Source organism: Pristis pectinata, chromosome 1 (assembly GCF_009764475.1).
Source record: "Pristis pectinata isolate sPriPec2 chromosome 1, sPriPec2.1.pri, whole genome shotgun sequence".
NCBI lineage: Eukaryota > Metazoa > Chordata > Chondrichthyes > Rhinopristiformes > Pristidae > Pristis > Pristis pectinata.
The window spans coordinates 126,653,807-126,674,345 of record NC_067405.1 but is presented as its reverse complement, the minus strand read 5'-3'; the positions used below and the strand labels follow the sequence as shown (position 1 = coordinate 126,674,345).

Here is a 20,539-nt window from a genome sequence, read left to right as displayed (position 1 = left end):
AAAGGAAGAGGGCAGAAGCCACCCCCACTTTCTACCCACCCCCCCCCCCCCGGTCTTCCCTCATTCCTGTAGCCCCCTCACCCCTTCTCTTTCCCCTCATCCACCCTCATGATCTGCCCATCTATTCCCTACCTCCTTCCTTTTTTCCAGTGGTCTACTGCCGTCTCCTACCGGATTCCTTCTTCTTCAGCCCTTTGTCTCTTCTACCCATCACCTCTCAGCTTCTGACATCGCTCCTTTTCATCCCCCCTCACCTGGACTCACATATCACCTGCCAGCCTGTGCTTCTCCCCCTCCCCCCACCTTCTTATTCTGGCTTCTGCCCTCTTCCTTTCCAGTCCTGATGAAGGGTCTCGACCCAAAACGTCGACTGTTTATTTCCCTCCATAGATGGTGCCTGACCTGCTGAGTTCCTCCAGCATTTTGTGTGTGTTGCTAGTAGTTATAGAATCATGAACTGAACTTACTGTGAGCCTCATCAAATCCAAGATTCCCATAATCATACTTTGATAAAAGTTCTCAGAAAATCTGTGCACCCTTGACTTGCTGTGACTTTTAGTGAACACAAATATATACAATTGTCACCACAACAATGAAACCTTAGCGACTTAGAGATTGTGAATTGTTCTTCTGATTAATAACCCCAATCCAAGCCAGAGAGATTTAACTTCAGCTGCTTTAATAAAGTTACCTGATTCACCCAAGTTCAATGAGCATCTCTAAAAATCCCTTCAATCAAACAGGTTATAACTTATTTATCTACTTTCCTTTACATGGAGGTATGGGATCAATCCTTAATTACACCAAGATAGAGCAAACAGGATTCTATAGAGAAAATTGCTTTTCTAAATTTGCTGAACAATGGATTCATCCCTTTAAGTCAACTTCTACCATTTCAGGAAAGTTTTATGGAGCTGATCATAAATGAGGTGCCTCCTCCCCCACCCCACCCCTTGCAAAGAGACCCAAAATCATTCTACTGTTCCATGAGTGAAAACCCTGACAATTATCAGTTTCATGTTACTCTCAGGAGCACAAAGCATTATTATGTGTGTTGCCAGGTGCCCCAAGATGTCTAGGTCTTGTTAAGCTGCTGAGTGACAGCACACAATAATCCCCTGGTTACTCCCCGTTGACGCTAGTTAACAACAATGAAACTGATCCTGTGACACTCATTTGCTTTGATGCTTGCCAAGTGTAACACTTCCCTTCAAGGATATAATGCAGCAATGGACATAGACAGCGGTGCAAAGGGTTGGTGGTTAAGTGGTTTGCAACTTGACAGGGGTCAAAACTTCTTTCTCCTTCAAACTTCAGCAATTTTCCAGCATTCTGGAGGTGGCACATCAACACTTTTCCATGCAGTGAAAAAACACCTCAAATTGGGATTGTTCACGGTGCCAAATTATCAACAGATGGTTTTATGAACACAGGAATCTAGTTGACAGTAAGCTTAACTACAGTCTAAAAGCATCTAATCTATCTGGATATATTTAAAGCAACACACAAGATGCTGGAGGAACTCAGTAGGTCAGGCAACCTCTATGGAGGGATATGGACAGTCGATGTTTTGGGTCGAGACCCGTCATCTGGACTGGTATTGATATTGGTTTATTATTGTCACTTGTACCAAGGTACAGTGAAAAACTTGTCTTGCATATCAATCATACAGGTGAATTCATTACACAGTGCAGTTACATTGAGTTAGTACAGAGTGCATTGAGGTAGTACAGGTAAAAACAATAACAGTACAGAGTAAAGTGTCACATCTACAGAGAAAGTGCAGTAAAATAAGGTGCAAGGGATTGTGAGGTCAGAGTCCATCTCATCGTATCAGGGAACCATTCAATAGTCTTATCACAACGGGGTAGAAGCTGTCCTTAAACCTGGTGGTACGTGCCCTCAGGCTCCTGTACCTTCTACCTGATGGAAGAGAAGAGAGAATGACCTGGATGGGTGGGGTCTTTGATTATGCTGGGTGCTTCACCAAGGCAGCAAGAGATAAAGACAGAGTCCAAGGAGGGGAGGCTGGTTTCTGTGACACGCTGGGCTGTGTCCACGACTCTCTGCAGTTTCTTGCGGTTCTGGGCAGAGTAGTTGCCGTACCAAGCCATGATACATCCAGATAGGATGCTTTCTATGGTGCATTGATAAAAGTTGGTCAGTGTCAAAGGGGATGTACCAAATTTCTTTAGCCTCCTGAAGAAGTAGAGGTGCTGGTGAGCTTTCTTGGCCATGGCATCCACGTGGTTTGTCCAGGACAGGTTGCTGGTGATGTTCACTCCCAGGAACTTGAAGCTGTCAACCCTCTCGACCTCAGCACCATTGATGTAGACAGGTGCACGTGCACCGCACCCTTCCCTGAAGTCAATGACCAGCTCTTTAGTTTTGTTGATATTGAGGGAAAGGTTGTTGTCATGACACCATTCCACTAAGCTCTCTATCTCCTTCCTGTACCCCGACTTATCTTTGTTTGAGATACGGCTACTGAAAGATTGAGGGGAGATGGCCAGTATGAAAAGGTGGAGGGAAGAGGTGGAGCAAAAGCTGGCAGGTGATAGGTGGATCCAGGTGTTTGGGGGGCGGGGGGGGGAGGGGCGTTGATAGGCAGATGGGGGAAGAGGAGAGTGCGAATGGCGCCAGAAGCTGAGAGGTGACGGGTGGAAGTGACAAAGGACTGAAGATGATGGAATCTGATAGGAGAGGAAGGTGGAGCGTGGAATAAAGGGAGGGAGGTGAGGAAGCAGAGGGGAGTAGTGTGTGGGTGATGGGCAAACTGAGAGGGTGAGGGAGGCAAGGAGATGGTGATGGAGGCTGGGGTGGGTGTGGGAGGAGGGGTATATTTAAATACTGGTCAGAGAATCGAGTCACAGATATTCTTAGCCTTTTGGGTGTGAGTTTAACTTTGTGTGATAGTGTGAAACAGAGAAAAACTGCCTGCATTTTGCAGTGAGTGGCAAAACAATAGCAGTCACCATTGATCTCATGGAAACCAACCCACAAGGATTCAACACTCTCTCTGTAAGGAATCCTTTTCCAACATGGGCGATCTCTGGTATTCCATAACAGTGATAACTGGGTGGTTTGCCCAGCTAATCAGACAATCATGTTAAAGAATTCTCACAGACAGCAAAACAGTTAAAACATTATGCTTTAACTTCCCAACTTAAGGTCAGAATTAAACATCAGATGGGTTAAATGCTAAAGCAAGCATATTAAAAATGAAATAAAGATTATTTAAACTGAAATTGAATTTTAAAATAATTTTCTGAGGGAATGTTGCTTATTGACATTTTTAGCCACACAGGTTGCTGAGCAAGAGGGTACCATTCAAAACTCAGTTCCAACTCGAAGAAACAAAGTGTAACATTTTCAGGAGATTTATTTCAGTGATAAGCATCCTTATATAATTCTTTTTGTATTGATTTCTGTGGGTTCTGTTCAAGAAGATTGCAGAACGGGGCTTACTTTGGAGGAGCAGGGAATCAAAGGCAGCAGCTTCAGGTCTCCTGTGATTACCTGTGTATATCTGCACTCTGGAAGCCGCTGCCTGATTTTTTCTATTATAACAGTGAGCAGTATTAGCCTACCATTATTCTCGTTGCAATTTTCATATCATCAATTCAGCTGCAGGTTTACAACTCTCTCTATTTTCAGTGCCATAAAGAGAGATGGATAACGAGTGGCTGAATTATTATTACCGGTTTTAAACCATTCACTGAACTGAATATTACCACCACTGAATGGACTAGCTCTAATCTTAGCTCAGGGGAGACCCAAGTCTTCGATATAGATTTTCAGGGAAATTACTGAGTTATTTGCATTATGGAGAGACTTGTGAATTGATTATTTGAATTAGGCAAGTTTGAAATATAAGATGACGTACAAACCAGTAGTATAATTGCAGAACTAGATGTCAACAGGTTTTCCTTTTCACAGAGGATCACTGACCTTTGGAAAAGTTCCTGACTCACGCAGTGGGAGCAGATGCACTGCAAATGTACGGAGGGGAAATCAACAAGTCCCTGAAGGAAGCTGATATCATGACATATAAAAGCTTGCTGGGAATTTACTTTATGGCTATTGTTGTCACTTGGTCATATTTTTGTGGCGGAGGTGAGATCAGAATTTGTTTAACCCAGGATGAACCCAAACATTCCTGTCCCTTTTCATTTGGCTTTACCTCTCTGAGGAACTGCACAGATGCTGAGGAATGCTGTAGGAATTGGTTGCCTAGTCATTGGTTGCTGGATTGAATGGTTGCTCATTCTATTTCTCAATTAAGCCCCAAACATTGAGGGGGTGCTGCACTGTCAGAGGTGCTGTCTTTCAGATGAGACATTAAACCAAGCTCCCTCAGGCGGAAACAACAGATCCCATGCCATTATTTAGATTATACAGATAATATAAAAACTAATCCTCGTCAATATGTATCCTCCAATTAGCACTTATAAAACAGGATTATTTGTTCTGTCTAGTTGAAACGTCGGCTCTCCATTTCCTTCCACAGATGCTGCTTGACCTGCTGAATTCCTCGACTAGTTTGTTATTAGCTCCAGATTCCAGCATCTGAGATCACTTGTGTCTCCTTTAGTTGTTTGGTAATGCCGCCTGTACACAAATTAACGACTGTGTTTTCTTCATTGCAACAGTTACTGCTCTTCTACAGCTACATAAATGGGTAGAAACGTCTTGTGATGTCTTGTAACAAAATCAAATCATTCTTCTCCCTTCCAAACTGGAGCTAAGAATGCAATTACTGGGCCAAGGTTGACAATTGAGAACAGAGATCGAGAGCAGGAGCATTACTTTGGGGGCGGGCTGTGCTAGGCCATTAGACAAATATACAGGACAGCAATAGCTGTATAAGCAGACAGTGAGCTACAAAACCAAGAGAAATTTGTGAAAATACAGGAGCTAGAGAAGGGACTCAAGAATTTGAAGTTGATATTGAATAACTGGGCACTAGGTATTGTACCCATGACATTTTGAGTTAGTGAATAAAACAGTATCCGTGATTTCAGATGCTGAGGAAGTAAATATGTTACAATTCTCTGTCGGATTTTTTCATTTCCTGTCCTGAACTCTGTCAGTCTGTCTTTCATTCACTTTCGCCAGATCCTTCCTTCCCAGGATGGATTGAAAGGAACACACTTAATTTTGCTGCTGCAGTAATTGTATTGACCTCTGGTGTTGAGCAGCTTGTAAAACTCTGATCCAATAATATATTCACAGGGACTATCCTGCTACTGACAAGATTCTGCCATGTTGGTAAAGTAGCCTGTGGAATTACTTCAGCTGAAGAGATAAGGATTCTGACAAGGAACACTAACACAGGGCTGCAGACAATGCAATTTCTACAGTGGGTGAATGACAATGCTGTTCTAATATAGGATCCTCCAGTTTAAGAAGCTGGCAAGAGTGAAGATTGAATCCTGCAAGGGTTCATCATTTCTGATTTTTAGCAGAATGGTGTTCTTTTATGAATAATCTGGAAATTTCTAAAACCGACAGATTCTCTTTAAAAGATTAGGCAACATTCACAGCTAAACGAAAATCAAAAAAGTCAGACAGTGTCTGTAGAAAGAGAAGCAGTTAACGTTTCAGCTCTGTCAAAGGGTTGCAGATCTGAAACACTGACTGTTTCTCTTTCCACAGATGCTGCCAACCTGCTGAGATTGTCCAACATTCTTTAACATCAGCAGTTACTTTGCTTACATCATTGTCCCACAGACAGTACTGAGATGGATAACCAGTGAAGTTGGTAGCATCGATTGGGGGATAACAGGGAGAATAGCCTGTCCTGATGCACGGTCATGACCCAAAATATCAGTTTGCACCTTTAGGCTCCACAGATGCTACTTGACCCCCTCAGTTCTTCCAGCATTCTGTTTTTGTGTTCTAAAAACAGCCTGTACTTTGAATATCACCGAGTTATATTTTGAAACAATGTTAACAGACGGCTGAGTTGTTAATTTAAAAGAAATGCCAAAAACATCTTTCAGATTAGACCTCTGGTTCTATTCCCTTTTTCCCACTTCAGCCACTAACCTAGCAGCCAGTGCTGGCCAGTCTGGTATGACATGAACCTTTTTCCCTACACCCACACTGAATATTACTCATAAACTGTTCCCTGTCAGACTGGTGCAACATAAGATCACTAATGATCGCTCCTGGCAACTTGTCTACAACCACACTGATGCTGTAATTGCCTGGTTCCTGACTCCTGATTCCTGGTCCTTTTTAAATATTGGTACAAAATGATGCTCCCTTCCTATCAAGAGAACAATTTCTAACCTGAGCGATCTGCTAGATATGCCAACAAGAAGCTCGTTGAGCACAGTTCTAATTTCTTTGAGCTCCTTTTGAGTGAACTCGATCAGGATCACCAGTCCTTTCTGTTTTAAGGGCCCTTCTTCTTTCCAGGACATAGTATATCTCTATGACATTTAAAGATCCAAGTTTGATACAACTGCATTAATCATAACTAAAGACAAATCAAAATTCGCAACAGTCTTTGGAATCCTTGCCCCCATCCTGGGAGTTTACCTGAATCCATCCTAAATAATTCTTCAAAGGTCCTACACCACTCCCCTTGGACTCTTAACATTAATATTATTGCTGCTGAATTTATCCACTATCTTCTTCTCTAGAACAGTGACAATGGTTCAGAAGTATTTCATTGACTGTAAAGTGCTTAAGGCTGTTTTAAAGGATGTGAAAGATGATATTTCAATGTAAATCTTATTTTTCTTCATTGATCTGTGGCTACTCTGCAGCTTCTGATACCTTTAACAAAGCCCCAAAACTTTCTTTGTTCTCCTGAGTGTCATTTCCTTTTAACTTGAGAAAGCATTTTTGCTTTGGTCTTTCACCTGGTTAGTTAGCCATTTATGCTTGAACTTACTATGGGTTAAAACATACATATCACTGATCAGTGGTTCCACAGATAATTGCAGGTGACATTCTACATGCCATACTACATACAGGGCTTACATGCCATAACAGGCTACAAGGCGAAGTCAGGCTGCATAGCCAACAAACAGCGCATCCCTTCCTGATGAACTTAACGCATTCTATGCACGTTTTGAACAAAAAGTCACCATCCATTCTGACAGCCGCCAACGCAGCTGAACCTGTGATCACAGTGGAGGACGTAAAATCAGTCTTCCGAAGAGTGAACACGGGGAAAGCACCTGGCCCAGATGGTGACCTGGGACGGGTGCTCAGATCTTGTGCTGATCAGCTGGCAGAAGTATTTGCGGATATATTCAACCTCTCCCCACTTCAATCTCAGGGTCCGTCCTGTTTTAAGAAGACCACTATCATCCTGGTAGCAAAGAAAAGCAAGGTAACATGCCTCAATGACTACCGACCAGTGGCTCTGACATCCACCATCATGAAGTGCTTTGAGAGGTTGGTCATGGCATGCATCAGCTCCAGCCTCCCAGACAACCTGGACCCATTGCAATTCGCCTATTGGCAAAACAGGTCTACAGCGGATGCCATCTCCCTGGCCCTTCACTCAGCTCTGGAGCATCTGGACAGTAAGGACACTTACGTTAGACTATTGTTTATTGACTACAGCTCTGCCTTCAATACAATAATACCAAGCAAGCTCGTCACCAAACCCTGAGACCTAGGACTCAACACCTCCCTCTGTAACTGGATCCTTGACTTTCTAACAAACAGACCGCAATCAGTGAGGATAAGCAGCAATTCCTCCGGCACGATTATTCTCAACACTGGTGCACCTCAAGGCTGCGTCCTCAGCCCTCTACTCTACTCCCTATACACTCATGACTGTGTGGCCAGATTCTGCTCTAACTCCATCTACAAGTTTGTAGATGATACCACCGTTGTAGGCTGTATCTCAAACAGTGATGAGTCGGAGTACAGGAAGGAGATAGAGAGCTTAGTGGAATGGTGTCATGACAACAACCTTTCCCTCAATGTCAACAAAACTAAAGAGCTGGTCATTGACTTCAGGAAAGGGGGCGGTGTACTTACACCTGTCTACATCAATGGTGCTGAGGTCGAGAGGGTTGACAGCTTCAAGTTCCTGGGAGTGAACATCACCAGCAACCTGTCCTGGACAAACCACGTGGATGCCATGGCCAAGAAAGCTCACCAGCACCTCTACTTCTTCAGGAGGCTAAAGAAATTTGGTTTGTCCCCTTTGACTCTTAGCATCCTATCAGGATGTATCACGGCTTAGTATGGCAACTGCTCTGCCCGAGATTGCAAGAAGCTGCAGAGAGTTGTGGACACAGCCCAGCGCATTACGGACACCAGTCTCCCCTCCTTGGACTCTGTCTTTACCTCTCGTTGTCTTGATGTAGCAGCCAGCATAATCAAAGACCCCACCCACCCGGGACATTCTCTCTTCTCTCCTCTTCCATCAGGTAGAAGATACAGGAGCCTAAGGGCACGTACCACCAGACTTAACGACAGCTTCTACCCCACAGTGATAAGACTATTTAACAGTTCCCTTATACAATGAGATGGACTATGACCTATGACCTCATGACCTACCTTTTTGTTACCTTGCACCTTATTGCACTGCACTTTCTCTGTAGCTGTGACACTTTAGTCTGTACTGTTATTGTTTTTTTACCTGTACTACATCAATGCACTCTGTACTAACTTGATGTAACTGCACTGTGTAATGACTTGACCCGTAAGATCGGTTTGTAAGACAAGTTTTTCGCTGTACCTTGGTACAAGTGACAATAATAAACCAATACCAATAAACCAACACCAATACCAATACTTGTGGGTAGGCTTCTCCCTGACCTCTGCACCCAAGCATGGCATAAGTCAGAGACAAACTGGAGGTCTGACTATGGTGCACCCTCCCTCTGCACTGCTCCCTGGATTCACCACCAAGTCTAGAGTGGAGCACAAACATTCTGAGCTCAGGGGCCAGATGAACTTTGAACATGGTACCAGAGGTTTATGTCATAGGTGGCTGGTACAAGAAGAACAAGTCCATTTTCCAACCTTGATAAAAAAGTTAAGTCCCTTGATTATTTTTCTTTATGTTTTTAATTAATTTCTATGACCTTAAAAGGTATTTTAAATAAAATTATCTAACTGCCTTTGAATTGTTTTTAAATGAGTATGATTATTGGAGACCTTTAAAATGAAAACACCAAACTCTTGACTCCGAGGTAAGGGTCTCAGGATCCACCACCTGTATTCATCTTTTAAAGCGAATTGAGTAAACAGCTGAATAAGAAAAACAAGATGAGGAGAGGGGAGAGAGAATGGGATTGACATGGATAAGCCTTTCAGAGAGCCAGCCCGGTTACGATGGGCTGAATGGCTTTGACCGTGCCATAGAGTTCCATTATACATAAATGATTGTGAAAGAGGATTACTCAGTTTTATTGAAGGAATGTGTTCAAGGAGATCAGCTTATCAATAATCGTTTCTTCAAAGTGAATGATAAAATTGCTTCCAATTGTTGACCTCGGTAAAACATTGTTATGTGTTCTCTCTCTAAATGCCAAATAAGATTGTCATAATTCCTTTAAAAATATTGGCCTTGAAAATAAATGTATAACAAATTGCCAGGCAACCGAGAAAGCAAACAGTTCCCTTGGCAACAAGAAGAAAATTTGGAAATAAATGCACAGAATATGATGTTTCCATAGTTCCTTTCTTTATCCAATTTGTACTACTTTGCTTTTATCATTCACACCATAGCCTTTCACCACAGGTTTAGTGCAGCTCCATCCAAAATTTAAAACCATCAACTCAACTCTGCAGGCCTCCTCATTTGTGATGGAGTAGGATTATATAACACAGTGGAGTGGATATGAATCTAAACCAGATCTCCACATTCTCTTAAATGCCAGAGTTCAAAATGAAGTCAACGTGCACAGGCTCAGTAGAGTTCATATTGGGTGAGCTTGTTACATGGATTAGTTAAGGTTTACATATAAACTGGCCCAGTTAAACATGAGAACCATTATGTTCAAATTAATGTTCCCTCTCCTGCCTCCAGGGACTGTACTGTTGCTTTAAATTTACTCCATCATTCTTTGAGATCTTCCAAGCGGTGACTGGCATGTATTAAAGATATCACTGGATTTTAAACATCAACCTTGGCTCACTATTATCACACTGATCTCCTGAATCAGAAAGTTGAAGGTTCAAGCCCACTCCACAATGCAAGCTTGTGACCTAGGCTCAAGCTTCATGTAACTACTGAAGGGCTACTGCTTTGCCAGTGGTGCTAATCTTTCAGTCAATCCATTCAGCTGAGACCCCACCTGCTCTTTTTGGTGAATGTAAAAAAAATGTGATGCTTTACAAGGACGAGTCGATCATTTAACTCTGTATCCTCGCCAACATTTACCTGTAAATCAGTATCTTGAAAAAGAGAATGACTGATTAGGGGCCTTATTACTGATTCTGCGACTTTGGTGTGAACAAACTGGTAGTTGCATTTGCCTATGGCACAGACATGTCCTTCTTCCAAGATAAATTCTTTACCGATTAATATGCTTTAGATGCTCTGAAGATGTGAAATGCTTGGCATAATTGCAGGTTTCTTATGTGAATTCATACAGATTGGACTTTATGTTGGGGGTGAGGAGGACAAGAAAGCTCAGGTCATTCACTGACACATGCCAACCTTACGGACTGAGGGAAAAAATGCCTTGTGATTCTGCAATGGAATTTTCATGCCAGTGATACATACTGGATTGAAACAAAAAAAAATTCTCTCAGTTATCAATTTTTCAGAAAAATGTTTCCCCAAATTAAATATTGGGAAGACCAAAGAGATCATCTCTGGGTTTTGCCATCAGCTCTGTGCTGCACCACCAAACATCACCCCACTCCTTGGCCATATCCAGAGCTGAACCACATCCATCACAACCTTCTCCTGCTTGAGCAGAGGATCTAATTACAAATTCATCTCCAAAACTGCATACTCCCACCTCTGAAACATTGCCTGTCTGCCCTGGATCTGCTACCAATACCTTTGTCTACACACTTGACTACTTCCATGCTCAGCTACGCAAGATCCCATGTTCCATCTTCAATAAGGTCAACTCTTCAATAAGTAAACTTTACTACTTACATCCCAAATCAGAGCAAGCCTTTTCCACCCATCAGCCCTATGTTCACTGGCCTACACTGGCTCCCAGTCTCAATTTCAAAACTATCATTCTCGCTTTGAAATTCTTCAATGACCACCCTTCCCTCCCTCTGCAATCTCCTCCAGTCCTAGAATCTTCAGCGATCTCTCTTCCCATCCAATTCTTGTCCTTCCAGCATCAATATTCCACCCTTAATAACTTGGCTAATTTCTGACACCCTAACCTCTGGAATATACTCCGTAAATATTTCTGCCTCTCTCTCTTTGTCTTCCTTCAGGAACTGCTAAAATTCTACCTCTTTGACCAAGCCTATGTGTTTTAAGATCTCTTGGATACATCTAAAATCTACCCATATGGTTCAGGTGTCACATTTTAGTCGTTAACATTCCTGTAAAACACCCTGGGACATTTCTACCCTATTAAATTCACTATGTTGAGTTGTTTTACAGACATACATTCATAAAGTCATGCTCCTCACTGACAATCCCTCCCCGCCATGGAGGACATCTTCAAGAGGAGGTGCCTCAAGAAGGCGGTATCCATCATTAAGGACCCTCACCATCTGGAACATGCCCTCCTCTCATTACGATCATCAGGCAGGAGTTACAAGAACCTGAAGACCCACACCCAATGTTTTAGGAACAGCTTCTTCCCCTCTGCCATCAGATTTCTGAACAGTCCATGAACCCATGAACACTACCTCACTATTCCTCTTTTGCACTATTTATTTATTTTTGTAACTTACAGTAATTTTTATGTCTTGCACTGTACTGCTGCTACAAAACAACAAATTTCACAACATATGTCTGTGATAATAAACCTGATTCTGAGTTATACAACAGAGAAATAAGCTCTTCAGCCCAACTCATGATGCCTACCTACAGTAATCCCATTTACATGCATAAGGCTCTGTCCTATCCAAAGCAAAGTAATTGGGTTGGTTTGGCAAGGAAGTGTGAGACTTGCATTGTATTTTAATATACTAGAAAATGGAACAGACAACAATAGTTTAATTTTATTTCACCTTTCCAATGAATTCCATGAAAACATTCTCATCTATTTTGTCTCCAGCTCCAGGACATCAGTACAAAATTTGAATGTTGCACAGGCTGAGCTGTCACCTTCACTAAATCTGCACTGCCCGCCAGCCATGGCACCACCAATGGAGATTCAAGGGCAGTCTCCGCTACCTTTGCCAACACTCACTCTGTTAACAAGATGTCCAGAGGATACAATAAGGTGCTGGGTAATTGCAAGCTTATCATTTTGCCTCCAGCCCATCTTGGTCCAAATTGTTCCTTTCACAAAGATAGCATGTGAGGAAGATAGAACTCCAAGCTCCATGTATACCTATAAACAAAGATGCAAAGTCAATCAAAACTTAGAATCATGGCATAGCTCTATTCAGCATATCTTTCCATATTTCACAGCTAGTAGAAATGTTAAGAATTTCTTTTGAATCTTATTGAATGTCATTCAATTAAATATCTACAGAAAACAGCATAAAATCAGCACTGACTCTGCCAAGGATATCTGTACCTGAAAATGACTGTGTAACAGCTCCATCTACTGCCATTATCCGAACCACCATTAAATTATGTTTTTCAATTTAGCTTGTTTTTTTAAAATTTCTTGTGTTCAAGTGCTAATCGTACAATTTTACAGCAGTATCGTAGAGAAGAGTGTGGGCCCACTCATTTTAAGGGCGTGAACGCTCCCTTCAAAGTAGTAGTGAAGAATTTCAGGGCAATTTGCCTTGTCACTTCACTGGAACGTTGAAGGACAGTCGCTGTGCACCATTCCTCCATCAAACAGATTCTGTCAACTTTTCCATGTTAATGCTCATTGAGATCAGACCTGAAATAACTGTGGTCTGTCAGCCAAGCCTGCACCTTAACATTACTAAATCCGCCTCCTCTATCCCACAACAAAACATTGCATCTACAATTCTGCCATAAGGTCTAAGAAGCTGTGTGAAAGAGGAAACAGCTCATTGACTCTGCTTCCCTGACTGAGATTTAACAAGCTTCAGTATTAAACAGACATCATGGGCACCCACTCCCCAGGCTTTTATCAATCCACCCACAACCAGGAGTTCAAAGGAAAGAAATCAGCCACAAATTCACATCCTGCCCCACAGCACTGTAGTGCCACAAATAAATCAAGGGTAGTTTTAAAATTTTAGCACATTCTTCTCTCCCTGCTCCACCAGCTCCTTTAGATCAATCGCACTGACAGATTATGGTAGCTTTACTGCAATTTAAAGTTTCATGAATTTTATTTATTCCTTCCCAGGATGTGGATGTCACTGGCAACATTGGCATACAACGTTGCTCTGTAAGTGCCCTGAACAGAGGAGGCAGTAAAGAATCAACCACAGTAATGGAGACACAAGAGACTGCAGATGCTGGAATCTGGAGCAAAAAAAACAATCTGCTAGAGGAGCTCAGCAGGTCAGGCAGCATCTGTGGAGGGAAATGCAGTCGACATTTTGGGTCCAGTTGAAGGGTCTCGAACCAAAACATCGACTGGCCATTTCCCTCCACAGATGTTGCCTGACCTGCTGAGTTCCTCCAGGATTTTGGTTTTTGACCCACAGTAATGAGTCTGGAGTCACACGCATGCTGGAGCTGGTCAGGGGGCAAATTTCCTTCCCTGAAATATACAAGTGACAATGGGTTTGTATTTTATATGACACCGGTGAATCTATATCATATTGAAATGCTGGAGTGCAGGCTGGTCTTTCTCATTATTGGTCCATCCACCAAAGCTGTACTTCCTTCTGGTGGCAAGCACATTACAACATTCACAAGATGGCCCCAGCACTACCTTGCACCATGTAGTGGGCAGACCAATAGATGTTGCAAGAAATGGACCTTACCAAAGTGCTCAGGCTGGGCGAAGTACCCCACATCACCTCTCAAACTGCCAGGATGGGTATGGAGATGGGTTAGGGTCTTTAGTGTGTCAGGTTGGGACTACAGCTCTAGCTGACAATACCAAATTTAAAATCTTGTATAATTTGTTTTTTAAGCAATGTAATTTGATTTTACAATCAAGTAACAATGATATGGGTGATTGGTAATATGCACTGACTTATTCTTCTAAATTTGTGGTGCCAGGGATTCTAATCTGCAAAGAATGGGAACAAAACTGAATAAACTGTAAGTTAAGAATCAAATCAAGAATGACAAAGACTTAATCAACACTGCAAAGCATTGGCTTTAGTGCCAGTGTAGATAGATGGCTGCACTAATATTTACACTAGCATTTACAGGTGGAAATATTAATGGAAACATTCATTAACAAGCTTTAGACTGCTGATAAACCCTCCCCCAAAAATACTTTTCCCCATCAAAGCATCTTTGTTCTGCTAATAGTTGGACATCAAACATTCCTATAATCGAACAACAGGTGGTACAAGCCAGCGAGACACGAGAGACAGACAGAGACAGAGAAACAGAGAGAGAGACAGACAGAGACAGAGAAACAGAGAGAGAGACAGACAGGAGACAGAGAGACAGAGACAGAGACAGAGAGAGAGACAGAGAGAGAGAGAGGGGGGGGGAGAGAGAGGGACACACACACACACAGAGCCAGAGAGAGACAGACAGACAGACAGAGACAGAGGTGACAGGGCAACAGTTAAGTACCACATTTCAAGGAGTCAGAGGCAGAATAACTGAGTTGTTGGCATGGTGAGTTCTCACTCAAGTCATCTGCAGTTAGAGAGTAAATAATGTTTAGAGATAAAAATGTGGTTGCAAGGCAACTGCATACAGGATTGACCACCTGTAGGGAGAGGTTAGCACCTGCATTTAAGGGTCAAAGCATGTACGGTGCAGCCTACAGAGGTTCTACTAGTTTGCATCGTTTTATATCATACTTGAAGAATTTTATGTAATATTGTATGTACTATCATTTGAGGTGCTTGTATTTATATTGTTTTATTTGTGACATTTGATTGGGTTTTAATAAATAGTTCTGAGTTGTGCTGCTCTGTGAGCCTGATCTGATTTTCCCCAGCCAGACAGATTGGGGAAAAGCCCCATCAAAACACAGAAATAAAACAACAGGAGAAACCATCTACACCAGAGTGATAGAAGCCAGTGACAGAGTTGGCAGAGCTGCCCAAAGATCAAGCAACCATTTAAAAATAATCATATCCAGAATCATCAATCCCAGAGTCCCATATCACCATCTCTGGTCATGCACTGCGCCACTAACATTACAGACACACTAAATGGGACCAGTTTTTTGGGTACAGTCTTGGGAATCCCGAAGTTAACTCCCAGCCCACTTAAGCCTCACAACTTCAGGTCAAACATCTACAAGTGTACTTCCAGTTAACTATCACCAACTTCCCTCCTCCGATAATCAACCAGCATTTCTCCATTTTGAAAACCACTTGCACTGATAATAGCGGAGACGCAGAATGTTCTCTAGCTCCTGCTCAGTAGTACTGATGTCGACCAAGTGAATATTGTGAGAGAGCATCTATCATTCTACAACTCTCCTGTTGATTTCATCTTCACAGTGTTAAATATATAATTTTCACTGCAGAGAATTTTACTCAAAATCTTCCATTGAGCACTGTAGAATTTTGTTATGAGGTCATGCTGGGCACTGGGAGACTTTAATCAGAGGGGAAATATAAGTTCCATTAAGTAGAGAAAACAAGGAATGAAAAGGATGAAATATGTGTGCATACCGTACCAGAGATGGCCTTGGATATAACACTGATGCAGAATAGTATCATAGAACAAGAGTGCTCTTCTTTGTACATCATCAACTTTGCCTGATGCTGTACCAGCTCATAGCTTCAGTCACAGAAGTGGAAGTACGTCCAAGAGTTTATCTGAGTAGACCACAACCACAGGAAGACTGAGATGACAGATTCAGATTAAGGCTTTGGGGATCACACTCTGACCTGGACAAATTAGTACCCCACGTGCAGTGGTTTGGGCATGGTGCAGTGTCACTGACATACACGTATCCGAAATCCAGGCACGGGCTTCACGCTTGTGAAGGTGAAGACAATGAATGTTTACTCATCACCACAGTAATGCATCACTGACTTCAATCAACAAATTGCAGTTGCACTAACAATGACAAACAGAACCTGTGTAATTGGTTTTATTTAAAGGAGTTCATTTCACACGGATTTCCTGAGGGGATTGATGTTGATGATTAACCTAATGAGAAGTGATGCAGAACTAAGCAAAAGAAACACAGTGAAATGAGGTAAATACATCCCCTCTGTTGTAACCAATGAGTGCATTACAACAGGCCCTTTGAGCTCTATCTACCATTGAAAGGAACGTGGTTAATCAATGACTTCAATTTCTTGCTTTAACTCTGTACTCCCTAATTTCCCTGGAGAACAAAACATTTGGGTCTTTAATGTCCACAGCTAACTGAACAGATAGCTCCAATAATATAGAAGTCACTCTGAAAGAAGTTCTAAATTAACTATCCTTTAACCTAATTTGTGCTCGTAGTTCAAAACTTTTCAGCCAGGGAAAGCAGCCTCTCAGCATCTACTGTGTTAGGTAGGAAAGACCATGCACATGTGAACAGGTACATAGGACTTTCTCTTCCTGGAAGTTCTGAAGTTCTTGCTCCAGCTGCAAGAAGATGTGAAAATTAACTAAAGTTGGTTTTCACCTTACGTGCTACCAATGCTGATCCAGGTACAACAATATGTTGACCATAAAATGTAAGGCTAGCTTATTACTTGTTTTGCCAAAGTATGAAAATTGGTACAGAAAGTCAATGAAGTGTGAGTGCGCATATGCTCAAATTGCAGGGATTGACTCAGGTTGACTGTATTTATGCACAAGTAAAACAATGATGTCATCTCATGTGTATATGTATATAATAAGCACCATGTATTGATATAGCTTGGTGTTTTGAATCTTCTGTGCTCTGTGGTTATTATTGTGCTTATAGCATGCCGGCAGTCCAGCACAATACAAGGTACACCTTGCATTGTGCTGGACTGCCGGCGTGCTATAAGCACAATAATAACCACAGAATGTAATGCAAATACATTACTTTTGGTGATGAGATAGTTTTGAATTACCAGTGCAAATCCTACATTGCACTCATTGTGGGGCTCAGGGAAAACTCTGTGGTTGCAAGCTAAATGCAGTAGATATTACAGTAAACAGTCTTCATTGCTGAAGCTCAACACTGGGCCTGCAAGTTCATTCAAACAGGCATCAGCAAGTCAGCACAGAGAGAATGGGGAGAGGAGCACAGGCAGCTGCACTAGTCTGTGAGACACCAAGACTCAGACTTATAGCAAGAGCAGCTAATTTTACAGTAACTTAAAGAAAGACAGGCTGTGTTAGTCTACAACATAGTGGAACACACTGGGTGCAAAGTCCAAACACATAGGTGGCTTAAGCATTGCTACACCATATTGGTAGCAAAAGAAAGAAAATAGTGGCCCAACCATACGCAGCCTTTTTAAGCAACTGGAGGATGTTTAATTAGTCTTGTGGTATCTAAGAAGATTGATGAAGGCAGGGCGGTAGACATTATCCATATGAACTTCAGTAAGGTACTTAAACAAAGTCCCACTGGATAGGCTGATCCAGTTAAGGCATATGAGATCCAGAGAAAGCTGGCTAATTGGATCCAAAATTGGCTTGCTGGTAGGAGGCAGAGGGTAGTGGTGGATGGGTGTTTTCCTGATTGGAAGTCTGTGACATACATTAACGATTTGGATGTGAATGTAGGAGGTATGATTAGTAAGTCTGCAGCTGACGCAAACATTGGTGGTGTTATAGACAGCGACGAAAGTCGTCTAAGGCTACAGGAGGATATCGATCAGATAGAAAGTTGGACAGATCATTGGCAGAAGAAATTTAATCCCTATAAGTGCAAGGTAATGCATTTTGGGAAGTCAAATAGGGATAGATAAGATATCTTTATTAGTCACATGTACATCGAAACACACAGTGAAATACATCTTTTTGTGTAGTGTTCTGGGGGGCAGCCCGCAAGTGTCGCCATGTTTCCGGCGCCAACATAGTATGCCCACAACTTCTTAACCTGTACGCCTTTGGAAGGTGGGAGGAAACTGGAGCACCCGGAGGAAACCCACACAGACACAGGGAGAACGTACAAACTCCTTACAGACAGTGGCCAGATTTAAACCCGGGTCGCTGGCGCTGTAAAGCGTTACGCTAACCGCTACACTACCGTGCCTGCATATATACAGTAAATAGTAGGGCACTAAGGAATGTTGGTGAACTGAAGGACCTTGGGGTACAAGTCCATTGTTCCCTGAGAGTGGCAACACAAGTAGATGGAGTGGTGAAGAAGGCATATGGCATGTTTGCCTTCATAGGTCAGGACAGCGAATATAAAAGTTGGGACATTATGTTGCAAACATAACTTTACAAAACACTGGTTAGACCACAATCGAAATATTGTGTGCGGTTCTGGTCACCACACTATAGGATGGATGTAGCTGCAGTGGAGACAGTGCAGAGGAGATTCACCAGGATGGTGCCTGGATTTGAGGACTTCAGTTATGGGGATAGACTGGAAAACAGGTTCACTCCAGGGGCAGTGTCCTTTAAAACAGGGGCAGATTCTTTATCCCTTGCTAGGGGTATCAAAAACCAAAGAGCATAGGTTTAAGGTGAGAGGAAGGAGTTTTAAAGGGGATTTAAGGAGAAAGACTTTTAAAAACACAGAGAGAATTGTTATCTGGAACTGGCTGCAGAAATATCAGATGCAATCACTACATTTAAGAAACATTTAGACAGGCATTTAAATAGGCAAGGCATAGAAGAATACGGACCAAATGCGGGCAGCCAGGATTAGTGTAGATGAGCAAAAAGCTTTGCATGGACGTGGTGGGATGAAGGTCCCGTTTCTGTGCTGTACGACTCTATGACTCCAGGAAAACTCCCAAAACTCTGGTCCAGAAACAGGGGCAGCATCATGTGGCCACAAGTGGCTCAAGTCAATATTACAGATGTACTTTCAGTCCTGCCCACATAACTTTTCTTTTAAAGAGAACAGAAGAGGCACATCGGAGTAAATTGTCAATCGAAGCACACAGCAACACAAGAGCTCTACTTCTACACAACAAAAGCACAGACAAGGATTTCCCTGGAAGATGTCATAAACAGAAAAGTTTCAAAACACAATGACTGGTGTAGATGACACATAATTTAGTTTACATAGCATCAATGCCACATTTGACCATAGTGTGAGACAATAGGATTTAAAGTCACAGTCCGCATTGACATAAAGTCATTAGAAATTCAGATGAACACTACTTCTATTATGGGGAAAATACTTTATTCACCTACTTTTAGTAATAAATACAGTCAGTCTTAAGGCTTGCTCAGAAGTTTTGAAATTCGTGGGACAATTGTAATGCATGGTATGCTTTGAATTTTGAAGTCTTGGCTTGCCAATGGTTGTGGTGGACTGTACCAAACATCCAACTCTGGAGGCAAGGATTGGCTTGCAAAACCAACACTCCATTGGAAGGATGCACTCAGAGTTCACTCAGATATACAAACATCATGCTTAAAGAGACTATTACCCAAATATGATGACATCTTGATATGATGAAATATCATGTATTTCACTGTGTGTTTCAATATACATGTGACTAATAAAGATATCTATCTTATCTTCAATTATACAGGAATCACCATTTAGAAAACACAGCTACAGATTAAATCTGGTGTCAAATCAATCCACTGCAAACCAAGGCCAATTGAAATTATATAGTGTTCTGGCTAGACTATATCTGGAATACTGTGAACAGGTCTGGTCTTCCTAGCTGTGAAGAATATACTCACAAAGGAAGTTCACCAGATTGATTCCTGGGAAGCAGGTATTGTCCTGTAAGGACAGCTCAAGCATCCTGAGCCGATACTGTCTTAAGTTTAGAAGAATGAAAGATGATCTCATTGAAACATGCAGTTTTTTCCTGGGTCTTGCTTGACAGAGTAGGTGAAAGGATGATGTTTCTCATGGTAGTTAGACTCTCCCTTGTTAGAGATGGTCATTGCCTAACACTTTTGTAGAAGGACTGTAACTTGCCACTTCTCTGCTCTTGCCTGAATATTGTCCAGGTCCTGCTGCATGCAGGCATGGTGGTGCTTCATTTACTGAGGAGTCATGAATAGAATGGGACATTCTGCAATTATGAGTAAACATCTACTTTTGAGCACATGAAGGAAGGAAAGCCACTGATGAGACAGTTGAAGATAGTTGGACTGAGGACACTGGACTGAGGAATTCATGTAGTGATGTCCTGGAATGGGATGACTGACCTCCAACAACCAAAACCATCTTCCTTTTTGTGAAGTAAGACACCAGTCACTGGAGTGATTCCTCATTGATGCCCATTGACATCAATTTTCTCCAAGCACTTTGATCTTGCA

General features: G+C 42.1%; 1 protein-coding gene across 4 annotated transcripts in view; it reads right to left on the bottom strand.

Annotated features, from left to right (window-relative positions):
- LOC127571166 (synaptotagmin-16-like) overlaps positions 1 to 20,539 on the bottom strand; it is a 148,738-nt gene that overhangs the window by 96,363 nt on the left and 31,836 nt on the right. For 2 of the 4 annotated variants that reach the window (XM_052017274.1, XM_052017291.1), the window contains exon 2: positions 12,139 to 12,464. The exons of the other annotated variants lie outside the window; for them this stretch is intronic. The gene's annotated coding sequence lies outside the window, so the exon portion shown is untranslated. The remainder of the gene's footprint in view (positions 1 to 12,138; positions 12,465 to 20,539) is intronic. 4 annotated transcript variants of the gene reach the window in all.